Below are 20,882 nucleotides of genomic sequence, written 5' to 3'. Positions count from 1 at the left end.
TGCTGTCAGATTAAGCCAAATGTAAGATATTGGCAAATGTTTGTTTTTGGTTATTTTCACCCAAGATTGCAGGCAGAAAGGCTCAAAGCTCAGGACAAACACCCCAGTGCCCGACACCCCTAAACTCTCACCCTGGCCCCCTCCCTCTCTGAGGTGGTGGTGGTTGTAGGGGTTGGGACTAGGTGTGGCCAATAGCCAAGGGAAATGAAAAATGGAGCTCCCAAAATGTTGTGCCGCTTGTTTTAATGTGCTGCAGGTTTTTTCTGGACTTTTTAAAATTCCAACCTTCTTTGGCCTTCGCCTAGTTTTATTGCTTGCATGAATTTTCTCTTCTCCTTTATTATGGAAGTTCTAGCATGTTTTGAAAATGGTCTTGTGTTTTGTCTGCATTGTTTGGGAGATCTTTACATAATGCAGATTTGTTGAAGACAGCATGAACCTCATTTCTATCTCCCTGCTGCCACTTTCATCACCACCTCTAGGCATCTCTTGGCTGTAATTCCAAGACTGTTTAGGAAGCAAAACTTTTCTACACAGACAAATTGGGTCTGATTCAATGTCTTGCTCAATGAATTGTATACTGAGTTAATCAAAGTGGGCTCCTTTATATTAGCTTTACACATCCCAAAGGTGGCAGTCCTGGGGTTCCCACGTGGATGCAGATCCCCGAGGAAGAATCCCCCTGCCCAGTGGGGAGGGGTGTGGGCAGTTGATAGCCTCCAGCTATTTTCTCCTTCAGGTTCAGCCACGATAATGCTTGTCGATATGGCCACAGCCAATGACTGAGCAATGTACTACAAGAGTTTGGCCATTTCTATCCGATCTGGGACTCTTTCTCCCAGAACTCCCAGAGGGGAGGCAGATTGTGCCAAATCTAAAACATGTCTGACAGCTACTTGTGCACAATTCTTCTCCTTCCCATTTACTACCCAGTAAACCTTTTGCACTCTAACTTCAGCTTCACCTGTTGCTTCCCAGAAGCTCCAATTTTCCCATAATACAGAAATTATCAAATAATTTTTTAATCACCAAATATTTACAGATGGATTATTTATGATACTAAGCCACTGGGCTAGAATACTTATCCTTGATATCATGTGGGATGGAACATCTATGAGTTTTATAATCATAATCTCACTGGCAACATGATTATATGGAGCTGAGAAAAAAAAAAGTAGATCAGGACAGTATAGGACACAAATGTACAGTCCTCATTTGTCATGAGTTTAATTCATCATTGTGCGTGTTATGGCTTCTGAATTTTTATGAGACACTTGCATACTTGCAACCTTGACAAATTATATATCCATATTCTGATTTCTATTTCTCCAATTTCAGAAATAAATAAGGCACTTTTTGATTTGGGAATAGTGGTTTTCATTGGAATTCTTTACTTCAGGAACAGAATTTCAGAGGACATCATATCTCTGAAGGTGTAGTGATTAAAATGCCAGGGATAATAATAACAATAACAACTATAATAATAGCATTGATTTTTCAAAGATCAAAGTCACATTGACATTTTATACTTTGAATGAAGTGGTTTATTCCAAGATAGAGAGTACTCTTTTATGTTTAAAAACACAAGCTTCTCAAAATTATCCTGGAAAATCAAGGTGTTTTTTTCTCTATTTCTTTTCTTCACTCATGAAAAACATATATATATATATATTTTTTGAATTTTAGTATTTTGAATATATCATCTTCATGTGCAAATATACCTCAACCATATCAGAGGCTGTGCCAGTTTATAAGTATTGTGTACCCTGGAAAAGTCATGTCCTTTAATCCTGATTCAATATTGTAGATTGGAAACCCTTTTGATTAGATTATCTCCACAGAGATGTAGTGCTCCCAGCTGTGAATGTGGTTTTTGTTGAGATTATCTCCTCAAAGATGTGGCAGTATGGCCTTTTGGCCAGATGAAGATGTGATTACACCATTCAAGGAGGGTCTTGATTAGTTTACTGGGGTCCTTTAAAAAGGGAAATATTTTGATGAAACATTGGATGCAGATGCAGACCCAGATGTTTGGCAGCTCAAATGCAGACACTGGAGAACAGTTGCTTCAGAGCTCACAGAAACAAGGATGTCTGCAGATGCTTGGAGGGCTGACAGAGAGAGCAGATGCCCAGACATGGGCAAAGTCCAGCGGACTTTGCAATGCACCTTCCCATGGGATGCTAAGCAAGCCAGAAGGCAGAGTTGTGTTCCAGAGGAGCTATGTGAAGGCCCACAGATGCTTAGAGAGGAAACCACAGAAAACAGAGGGCGAAAGCTACAGAACATTGGACCAAGGGGCGAGCAGATGCCAGCCACCTGCCTTCCTAACTGACAGAGGTGTTCTGGACAGCATCAGCCTTTCTTAAACAACGGTAACCTCTTGTTCGTGTTTTAATTGTACATTTTCATGGCCTTAGTATTGTCCTGACTTGCAATTTATTAAATTCCCTTTTTGAAGTCATTCCGTTTTTGGTATGTTGCTTTCCAACAGCATTAGCAAATTAATACAGAGGTGAAAATCCATTTCCTTCAGATTTTAGTGCTTCAGGAACTCAGCATCAGAGCTGCTGTGAGTAAGCTCAATGAGCTTCTCATTAGAAGGAGCACAGGGGTAAGCTTTCTTGTGATGCTCATCCGTCTGTTCTTTATGTTTGAACTGGGCGGGTAGCATTTGGCTAATGTAATCAAGATCACTCAGCAACTCCACTACTGGCTTCAAGACTTTTCTTGTGAGAATTTCTGCAAGCATTACACATACGTTGAGAGACTGGATCTATTTTAAGGAGAGAAAACAAAACATCTCTCCTGCTTCCACAGAACACATTAATGTTTATGGAATTCTTTGTAAGTAGATACATGATAATATATCATTATATTATATTGATTATCTGTTTTTATATATTTTCATATTATAGAATGGCAGGAAAAATAAGTGGATAACAAGATAGCACTGGCAAGGCTAATTAATTTTTTTATTGTTATTAAATTGATATTTAATTTTTAACTTTCCATTATTTATTTTCATCAAGCATAAATCTTACAGTGGCTAATTTATAAGTTTATATGTTGAGGAGGATTCTATTGGTTGCAATTAACAGAAACTCAACTAAAATGATCTCAGGCAAGATGTGTACAATATTTGCTCACCAGTCAAGCTATAAGTCTCAGTACAACCAGAATCAAGAATTTTTGAGCCAATTGGGCTCTCTCTCTATTGCTCATATTTGCTCCTCTTGGCATGCTTGTTTCATTCACTCAAATAAACCTTATATATAAAGCTGTTACCCCAAGAAATCCCCAGGATCCCCACCCTGAGGTTCACAAGCTGAGGTAAAAGGATCCTTTTTCTATAAGTCTAACTTTAAAAATTCATGAGGAAGTTATTTTAATTGGTCAATACCTACTTCTGTGGCTGTGGAGAAGTTAACTAAAAGGAGAACCACATATAGAACCACAGGCTTTCTCTAGAGAATGAGCTTTAGGAAGACTAAGTAAATACACAAATATACAAAATGTTCACTTCATTTCCAAACAGAATTGGGAACTACGGTAGGCAGGAAAATTTGATTGATGTCTCGTTTGTTTCCTTCAATCTAACTCAGTGGAAGTTCCTACCACGTATTGACTGAAGTAATCAAATTAGCCACAATAAATATTCAGAGGAAAAATTGGGAATTTAGTCTAGGTAATGTGTAAATAGCAAGATAAATAAATGAATACCTCAGAATTCAAACAATGCTTAACTTTTATTAATTCTGAATTAGTTTGGATTTCCTGCAAATTGAAATCAAATTTATATAGGGTGGGGGAAGGTGGTGGTGTTATGTCTACCTCTTGAGAATCAATTCCCTTGCTAATGTTCAAAGACAATTGTTTGACAGCTGTTTGAAATGCTGGGGAGTAATGGGGCAAAATTTGATTACCAGATGGGCTTGTTGCAGAGCTCTTCATTTAATTACATATTATATTCCCATTCCATAGCTATTCTCCAGTTGAGATTTTTTGGTCTGTTCTCCTAACCCATAGGTGGGAGATTCATTTGAATTTGATCAATAGTAATGAAATTCTAACATGTTCCAGGCACTGCTGTCAAGCATTGGCAATACTGCCGATGGATAAATACAACACAGACCCTTCCCTGCAGCAGAACACAATACAATAATGAAGACAGAAAGGTTTTATAATAAAATTATATACAAAACTTTGCATTAGTAAGAAAAGATTGTCTTTAGGAAAAGGTAGAAATTGTGGGGAGAGGAAGATTTACAATGGAGGTGATGCCTGATGAACGTTTTGAAGGGTACATGTGTTTACCAGTTGAATTATGAATAAGAATATAATGTACAATGTCATAGAGTCATAAACCACATGGTATCTTGAAGAATTATGAGTGTTTAGTAGAAAAAGAAAATAAATCATGTAAGTAAGTTTTTCAGGCAATGAGTTTAGATGGGTAGTAAAGACCAGTAAAGAAAAATCTTGCAGGTTAAGCAAAGGATGTTGGAATTTACACTAACATAATCAAAAACATTTAAGCAAGAATTAATGGGTGTCGGGGTAAGTGACAAGGTCAAATTTTCATTTTCAAGAGATCTTTCTGGCAACAGTATGAAGGAAATATTGAAGAGGGACTGTCTGTTTGCCATTAATTGAGTTAGGAAGCAAGAGGTAAAATCACTTCAACCAAATCAGTAAAAGACAAAATTGAAATTACAGGTTATTATGGTATTCAGGGTTAAGCTAGTTGCAAGTAACTGAAGCCCAACTAAATTTAATTTAGGCAACAGATGATATTGGCTTATGTAACCAAACTATAGATGCCATTTGTATGGTTTCGTGGAGGTAAAATAAACAGGGGGTAAAGAGGATGACTCTACACTGTTTTTTCTTGATGACTGATTTTATGATGTAAACACAAACTTCATTTGTGGAGAAAAGGAAGAATACAAGGTGAGAGGATGATGGGAAGAAAATAAATTTGGTTTTAGATATGTGGAATTTCTGATATTCTCAACACATGAGATAATGTTAATGCAGTAGTTGTGTTGGCTTAGAGCTGAATGTAGTAAAATAGTTTTAAAGATATGGATTTTTGTGGACAGTAGTTTATACTCTGATAATACATACAATTTACTGTTAACAATGTGAAGAAAATTGGGAAAAATGTATTTAATTATGCACAGAAGATTTTTTCTAGCATCCCAAATTAGAGCTTTGAGCATATATAATTTTTATAAAGAGCTTATTTTGAGTGGATGGAATTTATTTAAAAATTCTTGTGAAGATTGCTAATAGAAACCCAAGCACCATTTACAGCCTGGTTTCTGAGAAAAATATGTGAAGAGTTTAAGATCAAGATTAAATGAAACAAAGTTAACAAAGCAAAATGAAAACCACTTATCTCTTAAATGTGGATAAGTGGGAATTTATATTCGTCGTATGTACACACCACTTTGTTATCAACTCAAAATTACCAAACCCACATAACTAATAAATAGGATTGCTATTTGGTTTAATGCATAGAGCAAAGAAATAGAACAGATTGATAATATTTTAACACCATCATGATTCAACGTCCTGTTAAATTTACGTAGGTGCAACACCAAAAGAATATAAAACCTTGTAAAAACTTCCCTTTTAAAATCCCATGTTTGACTCTTCAGTGCTCTCCATTATTTGGCAGCATTCCTGAATATTGAAAACCATTTCAACTCACACATGTCAGGCACATCACAATATGACCAGTCCCTTCTCCCTCTTGAGTTTTCTATTTTGTTTGTGACTCCATGCTTTTGATTGTATTTTCTCATTTCATGATATGCCTTTACTTTTTCTGTCAACAAAATCATTTCCTCCCACTTCTTAGGGTGTGGTTAGAGTCTCTTCTTCCAAGATGACTTTACTCTTATGGCCCATGCTAATCATTTCCTTCTCTTATTTCCTTCAAGTGAAGGAGAAAGATACAATTTACCCTTACATTCATCTCCCAAATTACACAAAAAAAGGGTCCTAGTGATGGGACTCAGTCTTAAGAGGCTTTTTTATACCTCACATAGCACAGCATTGAAGACATAGTAAAGCTTCTAAGTTTTTTTTAGTGATTGATGCTGGTAATATGAGAACAGACTGACATAATTTCCCTTATGCAAGAAAAAAATCCTAGTTAGATAGAGATGATGGTAGTTTTTAGGAGCTATTCAATCATTGCTGTTTGCTGACTCTTTTGTGCTGCATCCATTAAAACAGACTGAGCAGATAAGAGATCTCTTCAGATATTTTTCCTTGGTCACATTCCATGATAACTAATTTTTAACTTTATTTTTAGTCAATTCAGGAACAGACATGTAAAGAAAATAACTGTCTAGGGTGTTCTGATGATTAGAGAAAGGAATTACTATCAAAATCTAATTAAAAATAAGATAATAAACTATTTTTAATATTATACCCTTTAAAATTCCATTTTATGGAGATAACATTATGCATAAAATATATTTTACAATAGATCTTGACAAGTTTTATTCTTTCTATGTTGTAAAGCAAACCTTTGCCAAGAGGCAATTATTTGAAATGACCCAATGTATTAAAATGCCCAATGGCAGGGCATATGCTTCAGAACCTCATTTCATCTTACTACTGCATGTAAGTCCATCAAATGTATATATCACATTTTATCTACTCATCTGTTGATGGTCAATTGGATTGTATCCATCTTTTGGCAATTGTGAAAAAATACTGCTATGAACATCATTGTGAAAATGTCTCTGTCCTGCTTTCAGCTCTTCTGGGTATATACCAAGTAGTGCTATTGCTGGGTCATAGGGCAACCTGATATTTAGTTTCCTAGGAACCGCCACACTGTCTTCCAGAGCGTCTGCACCATTATACATTCCCACCAGCAGTGCATAAGTGTTCCAGTTTCTCCACATCCTCTCCAACATTTGTATTTCCTGTTTGTTTACCAGTAGCCATTCTTATAGGTGTGAGGTGGTATCTCATTGTAGTCCTTATCTACATTTGCCTTGCAGCTAATGAAAGTGAGGCCCTCTTTATGTTTTTTAAGCCTTCTGTATATGCTCTTTGGAAATGTTTATTCATATTTTCAGCCCATTTTATAATTGAGTTGTTTGTCTTTTGTTGTTCAGTTGTATTATTTCTGTATGTATACAGTGTACCAAACCTTTACCTGACACGTGATATCCAAATATTTTCTCTCATTGGATTGGCTTTCTCTTCACCTTTCTGACAAAGTTTTTTGAGGCATGGAAGCATTTGATTTTGAGGAGTTCCCATTTATTTTTTTTCCTTTAGTTGCTTGTGCTTTAGGTGTAAAGTTTAAGAAGCTACCTCCTGTTACTAGGTCTTGAAGAGGTTTCCCTAGAATTTCTTCTAGGAATTTTGTGGTACTGGCTCTTATATTTAGGTCTTTGAAACACTTTGAGTTCGTTTTTGTATAGAGTATAAGGTAAGGGTCCTCTTTCATTCTATTGATAGCCAATTCTCCCATGCCCGTTGATTGAAAAGACTCTTTTGTCCCAGTGCTGTGGATTTGGGAGTCTTGTCAAAGATCAGTTGAGCATATAGATTGGATCTATTTCTGCACTCTCAATTCTATTGCATTTGTCAATCCTTCTATCTTTGTGCCAGTACCGTGCTGTTTTGACCACTGTGGCTTTATAATAAGCTGTAAGATTGAGACCTGTTATTCTTTCCACTTCATTCTTCTTTTTAAGGCTATTTTTAGCTATTTGAGATGTCTTTCCCTTTCAAACGAATTTGATAACTAGCTTTTCCAAGTCTTCAAAGTATATTGTTGGAATTTTAATTGGTATTGCATTGAATCTGCAGGTCAATTTGGGCAGAATTGATATCTTAACTGCATTTATCCTTCCTATCCATGGACAGGGAATGTCTTTCCACCTATTTAGATTTTTTTTAATTTCTTTTATCCATGCTATATCATTTTCTGAGGAAAACTCAGAAAGTCCTTTACATCTTGGTTAAGTTTATTCCTAGATACTTGATTCTTTTACTTGCTATTAGGAATGGAATTTTTTCCTTAATTGACTCCTGAGTTAGGTCATTGCTTCTGTATAGAAACATTGCTTATTTTTGCACAATAATCTTATATCCCACCACTTTGCTGAATTTGTTAGTTCAAGAAATTTTGTCATAGATTTCTCAGGATTTTCCAAGTATAGCATCATGCCATCTGAAAGTAATGAAAGTTTTACTTCTTCCTTTCTGATCTGATGCCTTTTATTTCTTTTTCCTGCCTGGTTGCTCTAGCTAGAACTTCAAGTACAACGTTGAAGAATAGTGGTGACAGATGGAATCCTCGTCTCATTTCCGATCTTAGGGAGAAGGTTTTCAGTCTCTGTCCATTGAGAATGAGGCAGACTATGGATTTTTCTTATATGCTCTTTATGATATTCAGGAAGTTACCTTTGATTTTTACCTTTTGAAGTGTTTTTATCAGAAAAGGATGCTGAATTTTGTCGAATGGTTTTTCAGCTTCCATTGAGGTGATCATATGATTTTTTTCCCTTTCAATTTGTTTATGTGCTGTGTTACACTGATTGATTTTCTTGAGTTGAACAACTCTTGCATTTCTGGTATAAACCCACTTGACTGTGTTGTATGATTCTTTTAAGTTGTCGTTGGATTCAATTTGCTGGCATTTTGTTGAGAATTTTTGCACTTATATTCATTAGGGAGATGGTCTGTAGCTTTCCTTTATAATCTTAAAGCACCTTTACCTGGGTTTGGTATTAAAGTGATAGCTTCATAAAATGAGTTAGGTAGCATTCACTTTCTTCCTTGAGCAGGATTGGTGTTAGTTCTTTTTGGAATGTTTGATAAAATTCCCCTGTGGGGGAAAAAAATTCCCCTGTGAAGCTCTCTGTACCTGAGCTTTTTTTGCAGGAAGATTTTTGATGACTGATTATATCTTTTTAATTTGATTGGTTTGTTGAGATCTTTTATTTTTTCTTGAGTCAGTGTAGCTTGTTTGTGTGTTTTCAGGAATTTGTCCATTTCTTCTAAGTTGTCTACTTTGTTGACATATATTTGTTCATCGTATCCTCTTATGATTGTTTTTATTTCTTCAGTGTTTGTAGTAATGACCCATCCCCCCCATTTCTGATTTTATATGAATCTTTCTTTCTTTGTCAGTCTTGCTAGGGGTCCATTGATTTTCTCAAAAAATAAATAAATAAATAAATAAATACAGCTTTTGGTTTCATTGATTCTTTCTATCGCTTTTTGTTCTCCAATCCATTTAATTCTGATTTAATCTTTGTTATTTGTCTTCTTCTATTTGCTTTGGTGTTAATTTGCTGTTCTTTCTCTAGTTCTTCCAGGTGAGTAGCTAAATTACAGCTTTTTGCTCTTTCTTCCTCTTTACTATAGGCATTTAGGGCAATAAATTTCCCTCTTAGCGCCGCCTTCCCTGTATCCCATAAGTTCTGATATATTGTATTCTCATTTTCATTCTTCCCCAAATATTTACTGACTCCTGTAGCAATTTCTTCTTTAACCCACTGGCTGTTTCAGAGTACATTATAAATCTACATATGTTGGTGAAAGTTTGGGTTCTTTGGTGCTTATTGATTTCAAGCTTCATTTCATTGAGACAGAGAAAGTGCTTTGAATAATTTCAGTATTTTTAAATTTGTAAAGACATTTTTTGTACCTCAGCATATAATCTATCCTGGAGAATTGTTCATAAGCACTTGAGAAAAATGCATATCCTGATGTTTTAGGGTATAACAATTTAAATATATCTGTTAGGTCTAATTTAGTCATAAAATTATTTAAATTCTCTGTTTCCTTTTTAATCCTCTGTCTGCTTGTTCTGTCTATAGAGGAGAGTGGTGTATTGAAGTCTCCCACTTTTATTGTGGAGACGTCAGTTACTCCCTTCAGTTTTGCGTCTGTCTCATGTGCTTTGGAGCTCCTCGATAGTGAGGATAACCATTTATGATTATTAATTCTTCTTGGTTAATTGTCCGTTTTATTAGTATGCAGTCCTCTTCTTTGTCTCTTATGACATATTTACATTTAAAATCTATTTTTCTGATATTAGTATAGCTACTCCTGCTTTCTTTTGGTTACACTCATATGGAACATCTTTTTCTATCCTTTCACTTTCTATCTATTTGTATCCTTGGGTATAAGATGAGTCTCTTGTAAGCAGCATATATGGATCATATTCCTTAATCCATTCTGCCAATCTGTATCTTGTAATTGGTGAGTTTAGTCTGTTAACATCCAAAGTTATTACGGTAAAAGCAGTTCTTGAATCTACCATCTCATCCTTTGGTTTTCATTTGTCACATCTATATATTCTTTTCCCTCTTTTCCTTTCTATCCTTTAAGTTACCCTTAATGGTATTTTTCAATTATGCACCCTCCTCCAGAACTCCCTTTAGTATTTCTTATAGGGCTTGTCTCTTTTTAATAAATTCTCTCAGCCTTTGTTTGTCTACAAAAATTTTAATCTCTCCTTCGATTTAGGACAATTTGGCTGGATACAAGCTCCTTGACTAGAAGTCTTTCTCTTTCAGTATCTTAAATATATCATACCACTGCCTTCTCACTTCTATGGTGCCTGTTGAGTAGCTTGAACTGAGTCTTAGTGATTTCCCTTCTATGTGGTAAGTTGCTTTTATCTTGCTGCTTTCAGGATTTTCTGCTTCTCTTCAATATTTCACAGACTGATTTGTATGTGTCTTTGAGTAGATCTATTTGGATTTATTCTATTTGGGGTTCATTGGGCTTCTTTGATTTGCATATTTATGTCTTTTATAAGGGTTCATAAGTTATCCCCCATTATCCCTTCAACTAATATTTCTAGCCCTTTACTCTTCTCTTCTCCTTCTGGGACACCAATGATTCTTATATTTGCATGCTTCATATTGTCCATCATTTCTCTGAGGTCCAATTCAAATTTTTCCATCACTTTTCCATTTGTTTTTTGTGCATTCGAATTCAATTGTCCTTTTCATTAGTTCACTTATTTTTTCTTCTGCCTCTTCAAATTTTCTGTTGTGTGAATCTAGTATAGTTTTGATTTGGCCCTCAAATCTTTTGTCTCTGTGATATCTGCTATTTTTCTACTTATTCTTCCAAATTCTTCTTTATGCTCTTCTAGTGTCTTCTTGATCTCCTTTATGTTATTAGCCAACCCATTGAATTTATGTAGTACAGTTGCTTGAATATCTTTGATTAGTTGTTTCCAAGTCCGTGTCTCCTCCAATATGGTAATTGGGTAATGAAGCTGGGCTATAATTGTCTGCATCTTCATAAGTTTTGTGATTTTCTGTTGACTCTGAGGCATTTAATTATCTTGATAGAGTACCTTGGAAGTTGATTTCCCTCAGTCGTCGAAGGTTTCATATTAAAGGACAGGCAATGGGGTGGAGCACAAGACATGGGGCTAGGCATGGCAGCATGGTGGCAAGGTGCAGTGCAGGGTGGGGGCACTACTCTGGTCCTGGGGTGTGGAGTGCAGGGCACAGGGTCATGTGGGGTGGTGTGGGGGGCATCGGGGCAGTGGGGGGGCCTGGGCAGGCCTCGTGCACAGAGGCAGGATGTAGTATGGTGGGCATAGGGGCAGGGCATGGTTAGAGGCTGATTGTGGGTGTGTGTGGGTGTGTGGGGTTTGGGGTGCAGGGGGTGGGGCACAGCAGGCAGGTCAGGGGGTCAGGGGAGCTGGTGTCAGGGGGCTTTGAGTGTATTATCCAATAATCAAATTTCAAACTTGAAAGCAACTTGGGTATCATCCAACCCTTTCTACCATGCATTATATGGATTCTCACTACCACCTTAATGAGAGAAATATTCATTCTTCACCCAAACACTTCCTCTGCTAAGTTTCAGATCTCTTGCTCTGAAAAAGCATGCAATAAGTGAAATTATCCCTATCTAAAACAGAAGTAAATTTTCAGCATCTATCTTAAGGTACAGTGAATGTAGTGAACATAAAAGTTTTATGTTTTTTTGCATATTCACCATCTATTTGCATCATGCAAAGAATAGGATGTGCTTTTTTTTTTTACATGAATATGTTAATCCAGAGATTTTCTTACCTTGGATTGTCAGCTACTTTTCAATTTAATTACAAGAGTTTCCATTAATTTTTGTGAAAATCTTGCCCATTTCTTTTTACCTGCTTTCCAGTTTGTCATAAAAAATATTTGATTATTCTGTTCTTACCCAAAGTATTCACTATCCTGTCCAACCACGCCGCCTGCCAAAGAACTAACACAAATACCAACAGCAGCAGCTGATGGTATCGGACAAACTGAGGACAGAATTTTGATGTAACCATCACTTCTCTTAAAGGATTCTTTTGCTATAAGCACATTTAAGGGCCTGGCGTCAAGTGCATGTCCATTTAATACTCAACTGTAGAATCTCACATAAATGAATTCCTCTAATTCCTGTCCAACAAAATCATGCCGAGGTGATAAGGAAGAGAAATGATTGCAGACAGTCCGAAACATGAGGAGATTTATTTATCAGCTCAAGATATCATTAAGTGCAGTAACAAGATCTGGGTCTAATTAATACTGTGGTATAATATAAATTGTCATTTCATTAAATGAACAAATACTTATTTTGAGATTTCTGTTAATGTTAGATGCTGTCAATTATTGTTGTTATCGCTACTATTAGTATATGCCAGGCCTATTTTCCTCCTAGGTTTGGAAAATTCAGCACTGAACAACACAGCTGTCACTTCCATGAGGCTTGCATTTGAGTTGAGAGAAGCAGGTTACGTATTAAAAAAACAGAGAAGATGGTATCAAGTCATGACAAATGCTATGAAGAAATAAAACAGGGTTATGGAAAAAAATATAAAGCTTTAAATGGGAACAAGTTTGGCAAAGTATAAATAATATGGCACATAATACTAAAATGTTCAGTGAAAGTTAGTTGAATGAATCAATGAAAGAATGAATGATTCAGGGAAAATGGAAATGGATGGATGAATGACATAGAGGAGATAAAGACAAATGGGGTATAATTCATTCTCAAATACCTATCCTTTTATCAATCCTAAAGAGAAAGCAGGTAAATTCCCTCTCACAATTTCATGTCCACGTCCATTCCTCAAGTTACATGATTGCCTTTTTGTGTTTTTCTTTCCCCCAAAAGACTACACTTCTTTTTTTTTCTTGTTTTAACAGGGATAAAATATTGGAATAAAAAACACATGATTTGGTCTTCCTTAGACTCACCCATTCTAAGATAGCCCTGGAGTCTATCCCACCATGTAAACCATCGACAAGCTGCCTTCTAGAGTCAAGATCAAAAGCTCACACCAGGCTGGCACAGATTACAGGACAGGGGAGTAAGGGTGTTACAAGGCTCTGGAGCCAGTTTGGCTTGAAGCTTTAGTTAAAATGAAGTTCCTAACACAAATGTAAATGAAAAATAATTAGTATTTTCTTTCCTTATCTCAAGGAGTCAGATAAGGTAAACTATTGTGTCATAATGAAAAGAAAAATTAGCCAGTGCTCACTAAGTGATGATTTCCATTGTCGGGATTAATTTCAGAGATGAACAGCATCTGCAGGTAGGATTATTCTTTTGCTGATTCTGTTCAATTCAAAATATTTTCTGACAGATGGTGACAGTAAGTAAATAAGACCTGTATATTTTAGAGGCTGGAAATGATTGGGCATGTGAAAAGAATAACAATAAACAAATGTACTTTACGTTGTCCCTATGTTTACCGAACTCTGAGATATTACAGGAAAATCCTTGTTTATCTTGCAGCAAATACAGTTTCCTACCTCATTTCCAACTTCTAAATAACATTAACAGAAGGCTTATGATATATTCTTGGCAGTGAACTCAAGCCACAAGATATCTAACTCTTCGTGGACACTAAATATAATGCCTATTAAATGGCTATGTGGCTCAAGATTTGTAGGTGAGTAAAAATTCCAGCCAACTTTCCATATCCTAACTTCCTGACAGCATCAACTGAATTTAACATAAATATTTGTGAAACCAATTCATTTTTTTCTTCAGAAAGAAAACGAGTAAATATTAAGCTTGTCAAGTACAATGCTGTTTGTGGAAAACTTTCTGGATGAAAGTCTTTTATTAAAAAAAAAGAGTCACAGCAATACTACACTTGTTGATAAAAGAATGCTGAATTTAATTTTAAGGCAAATTAAGACATTATTTCTTCAGTGGAATGAGGACAGCCTCCTTCACCTCAGAGCTCTGAGTGTGACAAAAAGCAGTGTCTGGAATCCTGTCATTCTAATCACAATGTCATTTTCACCACGCGTTGCAAATAAGTTAAGGCTTGACGTATACAATGACTATGACACACGTACTAGGAAAAAAGTCTCCATTTTAGGTTTAATATCTTTCTGACTATTAAGGCTCCTATGTACTAAAAAGACTATTTGATGTAACTTAACCCGGCAAACTGGAATAAAAATCAGCATCCATGAATAACACAGAGATTTCCTTTCTCCCTTTGTCTTAAATTTATAACTAGTAATTTTTATTCATTTCCAGAGCAGTTAACTAAAACATTTGCTTTTTAAATTCAAAGAGAGAAAGAGAAAAGACCCCCTTGCTATCTTCTATTTCTGACTTGCTATAAAATCACTGAACTTAAACCCATTGGATGCAGTAGGTGAGGGAGCAATCACAACTTACAGGGATGAATCTAACATGTGACTATTATGCTATTAGATTGGAACTAGAGTTCTTAGGATGTGGACTCCTTCTGTAAGAATGTGATTTTTTTGTTGATGTCCTAGTCCTCTCAGATAACAGTGACAAAAAACCACAATTGCTTAACTCTTCAAATAAAAAAACATTGGCTCTAGGGAATCAGGCTTTAAGTTTGTTTACTTTTGCAAGAATTTTTAAGGAGGGGTAATAAAAAAATAAATTATGATTCACTAGTTTCAGAGAAAATAGACATCTACTGAATTCCATATCTCTGTAGCCTGAACACAATAGCAAGTAAATATATGCTTGTGCCTGTTTGTGTGGGTGGTGGGGTATAAAAAGTAGACTAGATTTATACAGGATTTAGGACATATAATTAATGCTTGCATTGTTGTATGGTAGAAGTAGGTTAATTGTCTGGTGTGGAACATATTTTTTAATTTGAAAGGAGGTACATCTCATGAAAACAAATCTCTTAATGCAATCATTTTTGAAGTTATTTAAATCAAAAAACACAAATCTGAGTCTCTCTACCCTTTGATATTTCTACATATCCAATAGACTTGTGATTACATATTTCTGTATTTATTTCTATGCTTATCTATGTTTATTTTTTATTTGAAATGCTATTGAGGCATATTAGTAATGTCTTTTATTATAACAAAACATTTTCTTCTTTTTTATGTCATTCAGTAGAGGAATAGTAAAGTTTAGAAAATAAGAATTGTTTAGTAGAGAATAATACAATATATATAACTTTGTTCTTGTTCAGGGGTGGATCAGTAAAATACAAAATATTAAGTAACTTGATCATATCATTTCTCAGAGAAACCTTGAGCTACTTGGAGATAAATGTACTTCATTGCCAACTTTTTGGAATTGTGTATTTTTCTTTATTATTCTAAACATTTTTTTGAAAAATACTAAAAGCATTCTTGAGTCCTGACTAACACACTTGGATTAAGATACACTTCAGGTGATGCTTCTGTTTTTCTTTCAGTGTCTCTGGCACTAAATGATGCATTACAGAAAAAAGAAATAGTCATTCAAGCCCATTGCGACATGATGGAGTTGTGAGTGAACAACCGACCACCTGCAGCTTTTAGTTATCTGAGAGGTGTAACAGTCACAGTTTCTTAATTGCTCAAAATGAAAAGAGGAATTTTAAAATCAAGACAGGCTATATTCTTCCTTTCCTTTAATAAATCAAGGAAGCCTTATAAGGAAGGAAATCCTCTAAAGAGTTTCAGATTTGCCTCAAATCAAATAAAAAGGCAAACATTACTGGGAAAATTGCCATTTGTCAACTGTTCCATGTCATATCATGTGGTGATACAGTTCTCTAAACAGCAAATGTCAGAAAGCTGACACTTTACTGTACAAACTAAAACAAGTACAAATTTAAAGCATAAATGAGCCAAAAATATTTGCAGCAGTGTATATTTAAATCACTGGTGTCAGTGATGACTACTATTTTCTTTCTAAGCTTCTAGCTCTCCTTTATTTTCTATCGGCACCCAAAAGAAGGAGGGGGACAGAGAACAAATAAGAGTCAAGTTCTTTTTAAAGTTCACAAAGGAAAAATAATTTTGAACTCTTGCTTAATTAAAAATGGAACAGCACAAGTGGGTGCCTCATTTCTATCATTAAAAAGCGGAAAATTAAAAAATTATGCAACATCCTAAAATCATAAAGACTGATTCAGATTTGCTTCACATAAAAACCTTCAAATAGATCCCAAAGCTGACCTATTTAGTCAGACTATTTGTTCATGTCAATGCATTGCACCTTCTTAAATGCAAAATATAAACAAAGGGAAAGAGTAGCACATTTATTGAATCATAGTTCCTTATATTATAATGACAAAACAAGTGTTTCCCTTCTAACCGATCAAAAGTTAAGGTCTTGAAATCTTACCTTCAGAGAAACATTGACTTGGGTTGTTTCTTCATCCAATTGTGTTTCCTCATTCCTTTACCATGAAGCAACTAATTTGTATTAGTGTCCTAAAATGTGTTACTTTTTATCAGAGATATTGTAACAGTTTCCTTTTACTAGGTAGCTGAGAGTGACTAGTTCTTGTCATAATGTTGTCATAGTGATAGTGACATCAATATACTTTGTGGCAATCACTGCAGCAATTTATCCGAGAAAAATATCAGCACGGAACACTGGGTGTAATTCACATTTCAAAAGGCTTTGAAATATACTATTTAATATAGTACAGCTAAATGGGCTTTACCAAAGTAAAGCAGTCAGAAGTTTAGACTAATTGGGGGATGTACGTAGCTCTGAAATGCAGATAAAAACACAAGTTTCTAAATAGATATTGGTACATGTCTAAATAGATATTGGTACATGTAGCCAAACAATCCTGATAAACCGGTTGCTAAGGACGATTTTGCCCTCAAATGCTTTTGCCAAATACAAAGGCTCTGCAAGTCATGAGGCCAGTTTAATTATTTTGTTAAATCCTTTTTAATTCTTTTGGACTCCATGAGTGATAGCATGGAGACAGCCGTGAATTCTGGATACTGTCCTTTACAATCTTGGCAAAACACTTGCAGTCGTCACCTTGCATGCCAGAAGGCTGTGTCTGAAACTTCAGATGTTAAGTTCTTCAGTGGTTCAATTAACTCTTACTCAATTGCTGCACAGGTTATCATCACAATAAACAACGTGAACAGTATTGGCAGAGCCACTCAGGACATGGAGAGTCACCACCCCATCCCCAGTTTTAGGGGCCAACATATTAAAAATGAAAAAAAAGGGGGGTAACAATGTGTCCTGTTCAAAATGCTTAGTTTTTATAAATTAATGCTTTTAATGACAAACTTGGTAGAATATAATTGAAATTTTCACACAAAATTGAAGACATTTAAAAAAACACTAATTCATAACAAACCACAGATGTCAACCTGTAAGGAATCCCATTTCCCTGAAATTTGGAAGAATATCTTCTTCTGATCCTGCAGGCATGTCTCTGTGCACACTCATATGGAGAAGACCATGAGTGGTCTTTTATGAATGTGAGAATTTGGTCAATCATGAATTCCTTATCTGCCAGGAATAAGGAATTCTAACTAAAATAAAGGATATCAGAAACTTTGAGTTTACATTACAACTCTCATCAATACTGCCCCAAAGCCTCTCTGTCCAACATACTGTCCCTTTGATATTACTAATCTAAGGTGCTATTCTTGCAAGTCCATATTAGCAGACTTAAATTCCAGAGTAGTAAAGGTTACGTTTTTTCACCTGTTTTTCTGATGTGTTAAAGCTATCAGTTCATAGAGGATAAACCATGAACCATAGCTGGATTACTTTCAATTAACTATTAGTTTGATTTATCATTCACATTGATTAGATTGTGAAAAGTGGCAGTGCTCCTTTGCTAGCCTTGTAATTTCAGTTCAAAAACACTCACTTAGATGTGATCATACATAATAGTCTGTTTGCATGGAAAAGACTACCTTGGAGTCAATTAAAGAATTGATGTTTTTACTCAGCTTTATTAAGAAAGACAACTTTCATAAAGATGATTTTGATTCGGTAACATTATAAAAGATTTTCCTTCCATACAGGAAATTTTCATAAGGCACAGGCTTGACATTTAAAGTTTTGGCTTTACTTTATGCCATACCATCTCAAATTGGTTCAGCTCAAGCCAGTTGGGGCAAATGAGGTGGAAGACGCTGTGGTTTTCACAGTCTGTAAGCATTGCCTCTATCCTAATTGCTCCCCAGAATTCCTCAGCTGCCGTCTCTGCCACCTCTCGCTCCTCCTAGGGTCTGGCTCTTCTGCCTTCATCTTTATCAGGTTGGTCACTGATACAGATGTGGCAACTGTCCTATCCAAGTAAGGCTTGGTGAGCTCTGGATGAAGCCATGTAGCCACTCCCATCCTGTTCTTATTACCTCCTGCTATGAGCTCTGAGCTGGGACCAGTGTTAGCCCATGGGAAGTGTTGATTTATATCCTTCTGAGAAGGGACTTCAAGAATGCAGCACATTAGAGCTACTTTCTCTCACTGCCCTTTATTAAGAAAAAAGAATCCAAATTTTCTGAGTGCCACTGTGCCAGAGACTTTTTTTTTTTAACTTTTTGTATAATATAACATATATACAAAGAAAAAAGGAGAAAGACAATACTTTTCAAAGCACTATTCCACAAGTAGTTACAGGACAGATCCCAGAGTTTGTCATGGGCTACCATACCATTCTCTCAGATTTTTCCTTCTAGCTACTCCAGAATACAGGAGGCTAGAAGGAATACATATTTTCTTTTATCATCACTATCAACTTTTTTTCTTTTTTTGTGAAAAATAACATATATACAAAATAAATTTCAAAGCACAGCACAACATTTAGTTGTAGAATATATTTCAGAGTTTGGCATGGATTACAATTCTACAATTTTAGGTTTTTACTTCTAGCTGCTCTAAGATACTGGAGACTAAAGGAGTTATCAATTTAATGATTCAGCACTCATATTCATTTGTTAATGAATGTTAAGTCCTATTTTCATTGTATAACTCCACTATCACCTTTGATCTTTCTATCCCTCTCTTTAGGGGTGTTTGGGCTATGGCCATTCTAACTTTTCATCTTAAAAGGGTCTGTACTAATATGGGGTAGGGAGATGGAATTATCTGCTAGCCTCTAGGTTTCAGGACTTATCTGGACCAGGGACCATCTGGAGGTTGTAGGTTTCTGGAAAGTTACCCTAGTGCCAGAGGCTTTTTATATGTTAGCTCTCCAAATCCTAACAATTTCAGATACAGGTACTTTTATTTTTATTTTATGGCTAAGGGAACCACAATTCAAACTTTGCCTAACATCACATAGAGGGTTACGATGAGTTGACTTAATCCATCTGAGTTAATACATGATCCTGACTGAAAAGAGAAAAAAGCTGCTGAGTGAAGCTCTGAGTTCATAAACAACTCTGCTTTTCACTAGAATGTACAGTCTTGTACATGCACCAGGACATGCCTAGTTTAAACAGTAGAAATTTGGTCAGCTTTATTCAAGAAGGACAATTGTTACTACAATACAGGAAGCATGAAGGAATTAATGATTTCTGCACAGAGGTAAAGAAGAAAGCTTGCAAAGAATTCTCAACACAAAGGCTGATTTTCTTCCACCAAATCCAAAGTTCTAGAACACACCATTCTGCATGAGTCTAGTGGGGGGGGCAGTACAGAGTCAGAGCAGCAGCAGTAGGCAACAGCTAGAATTTTTTTTGTCCTGAGTCAATGCTGCTCTGGGTAACTGAGAGCAGAGAAAAATTTGGTAGTAGTTTCTGAAAATCTGTTGAAAGTGAGACTGAAAGTATTTTCAGTTGATACTCAAAGTTCTATTATACAGGAAATTTCTCATGTAGTAAAGACAATTATATAATATATATATAGGATTTTAATTATTAAGAAACTAAAAAATTGTCATGAAAGGACAAGAGACTGAATTCTTGTCAAGAAAAGCTACAAAACGTTTCAGCCCTTTTGACCAACAGCTTCACCACACTGTCAGTGAAGGACAGTAACACTGAATGTGTGCTGGCAGCAGCATTTTATGTGTTACAATTTACATGCATGTAAACATATACACAGCCATACTCCTGCTTAAGTAAATTTTTAGTAAAATTCATATATATACTCACACATATATGAGCATAATCATAATACATGTTTAGTAGAATGTGCTTATTTTATGGCATAGTATTGGTTTAGTCATGATCATCAGTCATTTTGTGGTTCTTATCCAGACAGTACCATAGACCAGTGCTTCCCAAATGCAGGCTGCTATTCCCCACAGGGCACACTTTGCAATGTCTGGAGATATTTTTGATTACACAACTGGATGGAGGCTGCTCCTGGCACCTAGTGGGTAGAGGATAGAGCTGCTGCTAAACATCCTACAATGTACAGTATAGCCCCCCAAAATAAAGAAATAATATGGCCCCAAATGACAATAACCCGAAGTTAAGACACTCTGATACATGTATACACACTAGATATAAAACCAATGGAAAACTATGGTCAAATTCTGCCGCTTTAAGGAGAAAAACAGATCACCTGCAGGTTATCAGGATGCTAATTTAACAAGGCTTCCGTTCAGGCAGCATCCGGCATGGTGTCTCATCCACGTTTTCACACACATTCCCAGGCTACCT

General features: G+C 35.8%; 1 protein-coding gene across 6 annotated transcripts in view; it reads right to left on the bottom strand.

The window, feature by feature from the left end:
* The window catches only part of DGKB (diacylglycerol kinase beta), an 802,099-nt gene extending 785,418 nt beyond the window's left edge, over positions 1–16,681 (bottom strand). For all 6 annotated transcript variants that reach the window (XM_077122452.1, XM_077122491.1, XM_077122515.1 and 3 more), the window contains exon 1: positions 16,627–16,681. The gene's annotated coding sequence lies outside the window, so the exon portion shown is untranslated. The remainder of the gene's footprint in view (positions 1–16,626) is intronic.
* Between the last annotated feature and the right edge of the window lie 4,201 nt (positions 16,682–20,882).

Source organism: Tamandua tetradactyla, chromosome 1 (assembly GCF_023851605.1).
Source record: "Tamandua tetradactyla isolate mTamTet1 chromosome 1, mTamTet1.pri, whole genome shotgun sequence".
Taxonomy (NCBI): Eukaryota; Metazoa; Chordata; class Mammalia; order Pilosa; family Myrmecophagidae; genus Tamandua; species Tamandua tetradactyla.
Note: the sequence above shows the minus strand (reverse complement) of the source record. Positions and strands in the feature narration are given on the sequence as shown.